The sequence below is a fragment of the Crotalus tigris genome, unplaced genomic scaffold (assembly GCF_016545835.1).
Source record: "Crotalus tigris isolate CLP2741 ecotype Arizona unplaced genomic scaffold, ASM1654583v1 scf7180000017666.379230911805:20528666, whole genome shotgun sequence".
In the NCBI taxonomy this organism is placed as follows: Eukaryota; Metazoa; Chordata; class Lepidosauria; order Squamata; family Viperidae; genus Crotalus; species Crotalus tigris.
Window position 1 is genome coordinate 3,406,916 of NW_024096552.1, and position 12,296 is coordinate 3,419,211.

At 44.5% G+C, this 12,296-nt stretch overlaps 1 protein-coding gene across 11 annotated transcripts in view; it reads right to left on the minus strand.

Moving 5' to 3' along the window:
• Window positions 1-12,296, minus strand: part of LOC120305102 (tenascin-X-like) — a 146,875-nt gene that overhangs the window by 117,794 nt on the left and 16,785 nt on the right. The gene's annotated exons all lie outside the window — the stretch shown is intronic.

Below are 12,296 nucleotides of genomic sequence, written 5' to 3' on the forward strand. Positions count from 1 at the left end.
GGTGGCGCGCACATGCGCGCCGCGCACAGGGGGCGCCGCCACGCATGCGTGCCGCGCATGGGGCGGGGCAGTGCCGCGCATGCGCACCACGCATGCGCAGCAGCACCCCCATGCGCGCGGCGCCGCACATGCGCAGAACGTTTGTGTGACGGGGGTCGCCGTCACACAAACGTTGAGAACCACTGGTATATAGGGTTTCCTGCCTGAGCAGGGGGTTGGACTAGACCTCCAAGGTTCCTTTCAACTCTGTTATTCTTCCAATTTTGAAGAATGGTTGGTTTAATAGAGACAACTCAGATGATGGGGCCTGATTTCAAAAGTTTAGGAGAATGGATGAATTGGAGATAGGAGAAACACAACTTGCTATTTATTATTCGTCAAGAGAGCCACACCATTGATCAACAAATGTTCTTATTTTTATACACAATTAGCTTAGTTTGGAAATAGGAAGAAACAGGCAGAACCTCTATCTTTGTGAGCTCTCTGATAGGAAGAGAAAGTAAACTATGGAAAAAGAAATCCATTTTTATACCAGGACCCCTAAGAGCAATACCCAAGGACTTCCATTACTTGGAAATTTTGAATTTATCAGACCCAAGCACCTAAATTCTACAAACCCCCCCCCCCTTGCTTGGAAATGTGCATGTCTTAGATATTACCTTTATAATTCTTACACCCTTGGTTAGGACTTGAATTAAGTTTTCACCAGTCTTAGATTATGAATCTAAGTGCGGTTTACTCATAATAATAAGGAAATCAATTTACTGAGGACAAATATCAGAAGAGGCTGTCTGATACTCTGAATAGAGATAACTAAAAAGCATGTAGTTTAGGCACAAATAATATCAGGAACGGTTGCTGGAATTGGGTATGTCTAGATTAACGAAGAGAAGGACGAGGGGGGACATGATAGCAGTGTTCCAATATCTCAGGGGCTGCCACAAAGAAGAGGGAGTCAAGCTATTTTCCATGGCACCTGAAGGCAGGACAAGAAGCAACGGGTGGAAACTAATCAAGGAGAGAAGCAACCTAGAACTAAGGAGAAACTTCCTGACAGTTAGAACAATTAACCAGTGGAACAACCTGCCTCCAGAAGCGGTGAATTTTCCAACACTGGAAGTTTTTAAGAAGAGACTGGAAAGAGATTAGAAAGTATTATTTAGCTTTTGAATAACTTACAGCATAAAGTTGTTATGGTCAGATTTGTTGATTTTAATGTAATGGAGTTAAAGGGGTTCTTAAATTTTTTTAGGATTTATGTATAATTGATTGATGCTTATTTAATTTTTATGTTTTTTCTTTTGCTGTTTTTAGCTCTGTATTCAGCTCTGGGAAGGGGGGGAGGGTTAATGGGGGGGAGGGAGAGGGGTGGGGAGGGATTTTATTGTAAAAAGTTTATAAAAATTTTAATTAAAAAAAAAGAGACTGGACAGCCATTTGTTCGAAATGTATAGAGTTTCCTGCCTGAGCAGGGGGTTGGACTAGATGACCTCCAAGGTCCCTTCCAACATCATCATTATTATTATTATTATTATTATTATTATTATTATTATTATTATTATTTCTGGCACTAAGTGTTAAAATGTGTCCTGTACATTTACCCTCACCCTTTGACACATTGATAGAGGTTGATGAAACTCAATAAATTAAGGAGAATATTTGTATCTCAAGGTTGAAATGAAGGGTCTGAGCTTGGTTCAGAGCCAAAAAAAAGAACAAAAAGAGCCAAACACCTCCCCACCAGCAATCAACACCCAGATGAGCATAAATTAACACCAAGATTAACATCAAACCAACAGTCAAGAGGTAAACAATGTCCCAATCAAGGAACTGCCAATCAAGCTAACAGTAAACGGCCCAACCAAAGAATCACCATGACTAACCCCCACCAACACTGGAAGGGCAAGCCACTACTAGATTATAAACTGGGAGCAAACCCCATTCCTTGCTAGCACTGATGATGTTACCTAGTTTGGGAATGAAACTTCTGCAAGAAAACCACCAAGCTCAGAGGACCCCTCAAACTCAATAAAAGAGGCTGGTGATGATCTAGTTTTCAAGCCTGCCTTTGCAAGGTCTCACTACCAGCTACCAAGGAAATTAGGAAGTATGATATGACTATCTCCTAGTGGTGGGATTCAGCCGGTTCGCACCAGTTTGGCAGAATCGGTAGCTATGTTTTTGTTGCCCAGGCCCCGAACGGACTTCCAGAAGCGGCATCCACACAGACAACCGGTTGTTCACCTATTTGAATCCCACCACGGCTATCACCCGTGGCATTGATGTGGACAGCAGAAATGCACGCAGAGGCTTGACGCAGATCCCACAAATGGGGAAGGTCAGGAAAGCGTAACAACAACGCAAATACACCCAGCAGGATGTTCTGAAGTGCAGCTGTAGACCAGCCCTGAAAAAATCCAGATATGAAGCAAGAAGCTGGCAGCAGAGGAGAGGAAATGGTACGTAGGATTAGACAGGGTAGAAAAAGAGTACCAACATCTTTCTGAAACGTCCTGATGACAGAGGCTGTAAGCAATGGATTAAATTGTCTCCTCAAGTGGGAAGGATTTAGTTCCTCAAAGCCACCTTTTCTAGGAGTAAAATCCTTCACGGCAGCAGTTTACAAGAAGGCTTCCACGTACAATGGTAATTAAACCCGGAATTATGGTCATAAGACATAGTGGTTGTAAATCGAGGCATTACAAGTGATCCTCAACTTGTGACTGTAATTCTCCCAAGTATATGGCTTTTAAGATGATCAAAGGCTTGGAGACCAAAACATATGAGGAACAGCTGTGGAACTTGGGTTTGGCTAGTCTAAAGAAAAGAAGAAATAGAGGAGACATGATAGCAGTATTCTGGTATCTGAGGGGCTGCCACAAGGCCAGAGGAGGTCAGGTTATTCACCAAAGCACCAGAGGGCAGGATGAGAAACAATGATTGGAAACTGATCAAAGAGAGAAGCAACCTGGAATTAAGGAGAAACTTTCTGACAGGACAATCAACCAGTGAAACAGCTGACCCCAGAAATCATGGGTGCTCCGTCACTGGAAATTTTAAAGAAGAAACTGGATAATCACCTGTCTGAGATGGTATAGGTCAGTGGTGGCGAACCTATGGCACGAGTGCCAGAGGCGGCACTCGGAGCCCTCTCTGTGGGCACACATGCCGTCACCCCAGCCCTGCCTCCCCCCACAGCCCCCTCCTCATCAGCAGCCCCCCCCAGAGGAGAGTCACCCCCAGGTGCTGCACGGGCACAACAGTGCAGCCAAACACATGGCAGCTGGGTAGCAGATGATGCTGTGGGGTGCGGGCGGAAGGCGTGGCCACCATGACGCTACAGGGCCGCCTGGGTAATCTGTGGCAGGCCATGGATGGCCCTGAGAGCGAGCAGGGTGAGGGTGGAGCAGGGCGGGGGGTGGTCAGACAGAGCGGGGGCAGGTTGGGGTGGGGTGGTTTTTGGGCACTCTCTAAAAGGTTCGCCATCACTGGTATAGGTTCTCCTGCTTGAGCAGGGGGCTGGACTAGAAGACCTCCAAGGTCCCTTCCAGTTCTATTCTATTCAATCTATATATAAAATACAAAGAGAAATAGAAATGGGAAATTAGGGGAAGGAAAAAGAAAGGGGGAAAGAAAATGTAAAGTACAAGGGGAAAAAAAGAAAAGAAAGGCATTGACCTCTGACTCTTTTTAGCACAGTACAAGGTAAAAACACTCCAGCCTCAACTTTTTGTTTTACACATTATATATAACTGACCATTTCCATCACAACAAGTCCATCAACAGCCAAAGTCAAAGCTTCAATTTTTTGTTATCACAAGCACAAAATCCAGAAGTGATATCCAAATGAAAATTGCAGTGAAATATATTCTCCTCTTTGAATCAAATGATCAATTTAACCATTTCTGCTTTATCTTCCTTGGTGTGGTAATAATATGTGTTTCTATTTGCACCTAATAATCTTTATAATACCATTTTGTACTAACAAGATTCACTATATTCTTTCAGATCCTTTGACCTTACAGGGAAAAATACTCCTTTTTTTTTACATCCTTTTTTAAAAATGCTAAACTTTTCTTTAGTCACATTTCTGGAATCAAAACTTTCTAATATATCGTTTTCTTTTAACTTCTTAACATACATACTTTGTATGTTAACTTGTGACTGGAATTGAGCTTGGAATTACGGTCCTAAGTCATTGCGATCATAAATTGAGGTATCACATACCCATATCCAACTTTTGGGGCATTTTTGTGATAGTCAAGCGAACACCAAGGTCATACATGAGTCCATTTTACCCAAAGGGTAATTTTTTCTAGCAACCAGCAGGGGGAAAAACCCATCAGAAACCTTTACAGCAGTGGTTCTCAACCTTTCTAATACTGCGACCCCATAATACAGTTCCCCATGTTGTGGCGACCCCCAACCACTTATACATCACTGGGTGCCAGGGGCGTGGTCAAAGAAAAGGGGGGGAAAATGGCGGACAGCCTTGTTTGGCGACCCCTGTGAAATGGTCGTTCGACCCCAAATGGGGTCCCGACCCACAGGTTGAGAACCACTGCTTTACAAAATGTCAAAAATCATGGTCCCATAACCATGGGACACTGCAGATGGCTGTTTAAGACGAGCTGGTTGCCAAATTCCCCAAAATGTGAATCATGTGACCATAAGAAGCCACCATTTTTGTAAGTTAGAAATTGGGTCAAAGTAGCTTTTGGAAAGGGGGGGGGTCTGTCATAACTTTGAAGGCTGCTAAGTGACTGGTTGTTGAAGACTGCCTGTGTAAGCCTGTATTTACATGACTTCCATTTGTCCATTTGACGGTTGTAAGTGTGAGGACTGGTTGTAAATCACTTTTTAAAGAGCCATTGTAACTTCAGTCACTAAATGACTGAATCACTACTAAGATGGTCAAAGGCCTGGAGACCAAAACATACGAAGAACGGCTGCGGGACTTGGGTTTGGCTAGTCTAAAGAAAAGAAGAAATAGAGAAAACATGATAGAAGTATTCCAGTATCAAGGAAGAGGAGGTCATGTTGTTCACCAAAGCACCAGAGGGAAGGATGAGAAACTAAGGTTGAAATTGATCAAAGAGAGAAGCAACCTGGAATTAAGGAGAAACTTCCTGACAGTGAGGACAATCAACTAGAAAGAGTACAGAGAAGAGCAACAAAGATGATCAGGGGACTGGAGGCTAAAACATATAAGGAACGGTTGCTGGAATTGGACCTGTCTAGTTTAATGAAGAGAAGGACGAGGGGGGACATGATAGCAATATTCCAATATCTTAGGGGCTGCCATAAAGAAGAGGGAATCAAGCTATTTTCCAAGGTGCCTGAAGGCAGGACAAGAAGCAATGGATGAAAACTAATCAAGGAGAGAAGCAACCTAGAACTAAGGAGAAACTTCCTGACAGTTAGAACAATTAACCAGTGGAACAACCTGCCTCCAGAAGCGGTGAATGCTCCAACACTGGAAGTTTTTAAGAAGAGACTGGACAGCCATTTGTCTGAAATGGTATAGGGTTTATTATTATTATTATTTGTCTGAAATGGTAGATTCTCCTGCTTGAGCAGGGGGCTGGACTAGAAGACCTCCAAGGTCCCTTCCAGCTCTGTTCTGGTCTGTTCTGTTCTGTTTTGAATGAGTGGTTGTAAGTCAAGATCTACCTTCCTTTGAATCATGGGCTACGTTTTCTTTTCCAGACCCAGCTCTATGATAGTAAGACCTTAAAGGGGCTGAAGAGAAATTTAATTACAGGTAGTCCTGGCTTATGAACACAAATGGAGCCCAAAATTTCTGTTGCTAAGCAAGACAGTTGTTGAGTGAGTTTTGCCCCTTTTTACGACCTTTCTTGCCACAGTGGTTAAGTGAATCACTACGGTTGTTAAGTTAGCAACACGGTTTGTTAAGTGAATCTGGCGTCTCCATTGATTTGGCTTGGCAGAAGATGGCAAAAAGGGAATTGCGTGACCTCAGGACACTGCAACCGTCATAGGTACATGTCAGTTGCCAAGCATTTGAATTTTGATCACGTGATTGCGGGGACACTGCAACGGTCGTAAGCGTGAAAAACGGTCACGTCACATCTTTCAGTGCCCTTGTAACTTCGAGCCGTCTCAAAATGAACGTTGTAAAGCGAGGATTACCTGTCCTGCAATTATTCAAAGAACTGGAGCCTTCCAAAAAGTCTGTGGCGGCAGCTGTAGCCTGAATTAACTCTGTCATATAGACATTTCCCTCCCTGCTCCCCACTGGTATGCATACAATTCAGATTAATGCTCTGCTGGAATCTATGAAAGCAACATCTGAGCTCTGGAGGGAAGCCTGAATTATATCACTGTGTCTTTGTTCCAGCTGCTGGCTTGAAGCTCTGCAATTGTCTAATCCACTTTTCTGGCCTTCCCTTCATTCCTTTCAGGGCAACTCTATTACTTATTGGAAGTAATAAAATGCTTATTATCCTTATGTTTTCCTTATGTTCAGGGAATCGTTTCTCACAGAAAGATCAAACTAGGCATTGGGCTTTTCAAATTCTTCCTGGCCAAGGTTTGTCCTTCTTTCCTTCCTTCCTTTCTTTCTTCCTTCCTTCCTTCCCTCCCTCCCTCCTTCCTTCCCTCTCCTTCCTTCCTTCTCTCTCTCCCTCCTCTCTCCTCCCTCCTCCCCTCCCTCTCTTCCTTCTCTCCCTTCCTCTCCTCTCCTCCCTCCCTTCCTTCCTTCTCTCCCTCCCTCTCCTTCCTTCCTTCCTTCCTTCTCTCCCTCCCTCTCCTTCCTTCCTTCCTTCTCTCCCTCTCTCCCTCCCTCCTCTCCTCCCCTCCCCCTCCCCTTCCTTCCTTCCTTCCTTCCTTCCTCCTTCCTTCCCTCCCTCCCTCCCTCCTTCCTTCCCTCTCCTTCCTTCTCTCCCTCTCTCCCTGTCCTTCCTTCCTTCTCTCTCTCCCTCCTCTCTCCTCCCTCCTCCCCTCCCTCTCTTCCTTCTCTCCCTTCCTCTCCTCTCCTCCCTCCCTTCCTTCCTTCCCTCCCTCCCTCCTTCCTTCCCTCTCCTTCCTTCCTTCTCTCCCTCTCTCCCTGTCCTTCCTTCCTTCTCTCTCTCCCTCCTCTCTCCTCCCTCCTCCCCTCCCTCTCTTCCTTCTCTCCCTTCCTCTCCTCTCCTCCCTCCCTTCCTTCCCTCCCTCCCTCCCTCCTTCCTTCCCTCTCCTTCCTTCCTTCTCTCCCTCTCTCCCTGTCCTTCCTTCCTTCTCTCCCTCTCCCTCCCTCCTCTCCTCCCCTCCCCCTCCCCTTTCTTCCTTCCTTCCTTCCTCCTTCCTTCCCTCTCCTTCCTTCCTTCTCTCTCTCCCTCCTCTCTCCTCCCTCCTCCCCTCCCTCTCTTCCTTCTCTCCCTTCCTCTCCTCTCCTCCCTCCCCCTTCCTTCTCTCCCTCCCTCTCCTTCCTTCCTTCCTTCCTTCCTTCCTTCTCTCCCTCTCTCCCTTCCTCCTCTCCTTCCCTCCCCCTCCTCTCCCCCTCCCCTTCCTTCCTTCCTTCCTTCCTTCCTCCTTCCTTCCCTCCCTCCTTCCTTCCTCTCCTTCCTTCCCTCTCCCTCCCTCTCCTTCCTTCCTTCCTCTCTCCCTCCCTCCTCTCCTTCCCTCCCCCTCCCCTCCTCCTTCCCTTCCCTTCCTTCCTTCCTATTGCTTTTAAAATACCGTAATAAGAGAAAAAGAAGAAAAGGAACAAAGTGCAAAGATAATCATGATATAAATATATACGTTTTCAAAGAAAAAAAGGATATAATAAACGTTTCTTAAAAGGCAAGCAAAATACAACAGACAAGGGGAAACAAAGTATGTAATAATATTGTTATAATACTAAACAATTTCAATGCCTATATTTATCTAATATGTATATATTATATTATGCAATTATGTATATATTTATTTCTAATATATAGCTGTCATGCATTTTTGACCTACACTGTTTTTTTTATAAATGAGTCCCATATTTCATTATGTTTGTCTACACAAAGTCTATTTCTATAAGCAATTCACTAACATGTGGCAAATATAATCAGGTCTTCCCTGGAGCAAGTTTCTTAGCTCCTCATTAGAAATTAATTCTTTTTCAGATGATTCTGTAGCTCAGCTGGCTGTGCTTGTTGCGTGAAATTAACAGGCATCTTTTTAAAACAAGATTTGAAGTTACAATGGACCGGGAAAAGGGGGCCTATATGACCCGGATTCTAAGTTTTGATCAGATCAGATTCTCTCTGCAGTCAGATGACCAAATTTGGGGCCTTGGGCTACATTTACAGCTGTTGCAGTGTCCTGCAATCACACGGCCACATTTTATGACCAAAATTGGCACTTCTGGGTTTGGGCAAAACCGTGCCCATAGCAAGCCACTGGTTCACTTAACAGCCTCTGATTCATTGAACAACCACCACGTTTGCTTCATGATTGTTGCAAAAAAAAAAGTCATAAAATCAAGTCAGTCACCAGACCCACTTGTTTTACGACCATCAAGATATATGACCGAAAGGGACAAGTTCCATTATGGCTGTATGTTGAGGGTTTCCTGCCTGAGCAGGGGGTTGGACTAGATGACCTCCAAGGTCCCTTCCAACTTTACTACTACTACTACTACTACTACTACTACTACTACTACTACTACTACTACTACTATATTATTGATCATCGCACAGTCAGCCAGATGTTCAGACTGGATTTGGCATTTTGTCTACCTATCGAGTCCTTACCCAGGACCTGGGATAGGCAGATGTGGATGTTGATGGTATTACAGATATCGTCGCAGGATGGAAGCAGTTCCTAATAAGGCCGCCTTTTGCAATTGACTAATAGCGAATTTGTCAATGCCAATGGTGTTCAAGTGGTGCTCCAGTTGTTTTGGGATTGCACCCAAGGAGCCTATGACTATTGGTACTACCCTTGCTTGCTTTTGCCACAGTCTTTCTATTTCTATTTGTAGGTCTTTGTATTTTGTTATCTTCTCCAGTTCTTTCTCTTCTATTCTGCTATCTCCAGGCACTGCCACGTCCACTATCCAGACTTTTTTGTCTTTCTTATCGACAATGGTTAAGTCTGGGGTGTTATGTTGCAGGTGCTTGTCTGTTTGAATTCTGAAGTCCCAGAACGGTTTAATTTTATCATTTTCTAGGACTTTCTCTATTTTATGATCCCACCAGTTTTTGCTTACAGGCAAATGATATTTTTTGCAGATCTTCCAATGCACCATTGTTGCTACTTTGTCATGCCGCTGCTTGTAATCAGTTTGTGCAATCTTCTTGCAAAAGCTTACCAAGTGGTCCACTGTTTCTTCAGCTTCTTTGCATAGGCGGCACTTACTGTCTGTTGCTGTCTTCTCAATTTTGACTTTGTATGCATTTGTCCTTAAGGCTTGGTCTTGTGCAGCCAGAATTAGTCCCTCGGTCTCTTTCTTCAATTTTCCTGCTCTTAACCATTGCCAGGTTTTTATTATTATTATTATTATTATTATTATTATTATTATTATTATTATTATTATTATTATTATTATTACTATTATTAAACAAATCTCCAAACTGGAATAAAACAGTCCGGACAAAGCCTGGGTCCCCAGCTATCTGATATGCAAGAAAAAAAACCCATTTCTCTCTAATTTTCTGTCTCATTTTTCTTCTTGGAGATGCTGTTTCCTTTTTTAACCGCATGCTGCAGGGAAACCACCAGCTTTAAATCTATTTTATTGGTCTTGTTCATGTGGCTTTCTCAGCAATCACTCGTGCAGATATTTACGTGGTGAAGCTTGAGCAGCAGGGGAAAATATTTCTGGTTAACCACACAGCTAGGACTCCTTTGTTAAATAGCTCTCCTGTTTCCAGACACCCGATGCAGTGGTGATTAAATTATCAGCAGGGAAAACATATGTCACACTTTAAAAGTGCTGGGAAAGTGATTGAGTGTCCCCTGAGGCTTTGCAATTGGTGTGAATCTATGGTTTTAATCCACACTGACCTCACTTAAATGCATTAGATTTGTCTTTACCCTAAGGAATAGAAGTTACGATTAAAGCCAGAGGCCTACAAAGTATACATTCTAAGCCTCTGGTTTTAATCTTAACTTCTATTCCTTAGGGCAAAGACAAACCTAAACCTAAGATTAAAACCAGAGGCTTAGAATATATACTTTGTAGGCCTCTGGCTTTAATTTTATCTTTTAAGCAAAGGATGCACTACAAGGGGGTAAGAACGACAGAACTTGGTATGTTTTAGTTTATATTTTATTTAAGTTCCCTAAAATTGTGAGGCCTTTCCTCCATGGGGGATGCCTTCCAATTCTTTGATCCACGAATTGCTGCTCTGTTGCCCACATATCTCAAATTGTGCCCATCAGTTTGTAGACAAAAGTGTTGACCAAAAAAAAAAAAAACCCACTGGCCATTGGGTTGTGATGGGAGGCACATCTGGCATTCATGTGGTAAGGAATTAAAAATGCTCTGGAAGAGACCACCAACTGTGGAGGCCGGCCTGAGCTGGCTTATGCCTGTGGTAAATTTCTAACATCTTCCTCATAAAAATAAACAGAACAAATCAACAGAGGTGGACAGGACGTTAAGGTTCTGCATCAGCGCAGAATGTGCTGTTGGGGCTCAGGCGTGCCTTCCAGATCCTTGGTTTCATGGTGAAACTTTCCATTCACATCTTCCCTTGAGCACCAGCTTCTCTGGCAGCAGCTGGATCTTGGAAGCTTATATGCCAGTGGTGGCGAACCTATGGCATGCATGCCAGAGGCGGCACTCAGAGCCCTCTCTGTGGGCATGTGTACTATTGTCCTAGCTCCGCCTCCCCCATGGCCCCCTCCTCACCAGCAGCCCCCCCGGATGAGAGTCGCCCCCGAGCATGGCCCGCACAGAGCAGTGCAGTCAAGGATATGGCAGCTGGGCAGCAGGGATATGACTCCGCCCTCACGACCTGTCACCCACAGTTGATGCTGTGGGGCGCAGGTGGAAGGTGTGGCTGTCATAGTGCTGAGCCACCTGGGTGATCTGCGGCAGGCTGTAGAGGTGGTGGGTGGCCCTGGGGGTGGGGGTGGAGTGGGCAGGGGTGGGGGGCAGAGTGTGGGTGGGTGGGAGTGGTGGAGAAAGGCCGGTTTTGGGGCACTTGGTCTCTAAAAGGTTCGCCATCACTGCTATATGCCATTTTCAATTTCCCAGAATGCATCAGAGAGACTCACATTGTAAGAGGCAAAGCAACACGGGAAAATACAAGGGCTAAGCTGTTTCAAGAAGCCTAAATTCTGCTTTAATATTATAGTCTGTGTGCATTCTGTAAAAATCAGACTTAAGAACTATTTTGGCCTTCCTTGGCATGGGAAGTTTTCTATTGTCTTGTGGTCCCCAAATATGTAACAAAATTCCCTTTTAATGCTATCTAATCCTGCTTGACATGGGCATGCCAGTCCACCTCACTGGATATTAGGATAAATAATATTCAACCGCCATTCCTTCTTCGCCTCCAAGTCACTCTAATCCAGTGTTTCTCAACCTTAGTAACTGTAAGATGTGTGGATTTCAGCTCCCAGAATTTCCTAGCCAGCATGCTATTGATAAGAATTCTGGAAGGTTATTTATTTCTTAGGTCTTTATATATTACTAAATAACTCAAGGCATCAAACATGTATGGTGCTCTTTCTTCTTCCTACTTCCAACAACGCTGTGGGGTGAATTAGGCTGAGAGAGACTGACTGGCCCAAGATCATCCAGCTGGCTTTCGTGCCTAAGGTAGTATTAGAACTCACAATTTCCTCGTTTGTATGTCAGCACCTTAACCACTACACCAAAGTGGGTCTTTGGGCAACTTGGAGATGTATGGTAACCATACATCTCCAAGTTGCCCAAACTGGGAAATGCAGCAGTAGCAATCTGGACTCGATGGCCTATGAAGAGACTTGCCACTTTGCAGTTCTATGACAATGTTAAATGAGATTCACAGTCTCTGAAGTTGTAACTGTCCATCCTTCTGTGAGTCTGTACTGGGACTGGTGGACCTGTTTCATCATGGACCCCACCTCCCATCATCCAATCTACTCTAAGGCATGTTTCAATTTCTCTCCCCAAACTTCCTGCCCAAAGTTAATATTTCCATTTGGTATAGACCAAATTTTAGTTTTAGGAAACACCTATAGCAGTGGTGGTGAACCTATGGCATGCGTGCCAGAGGCGGCACCCAGAGCCCTCTCTCTGGGCACGTGTGCCATCGTCCCAGCCCTGCCTCCCCTGGTGGCCTCTTCCTCACCAGCAGCCCCCCTGCAGGAGAATCGCCTCCGGG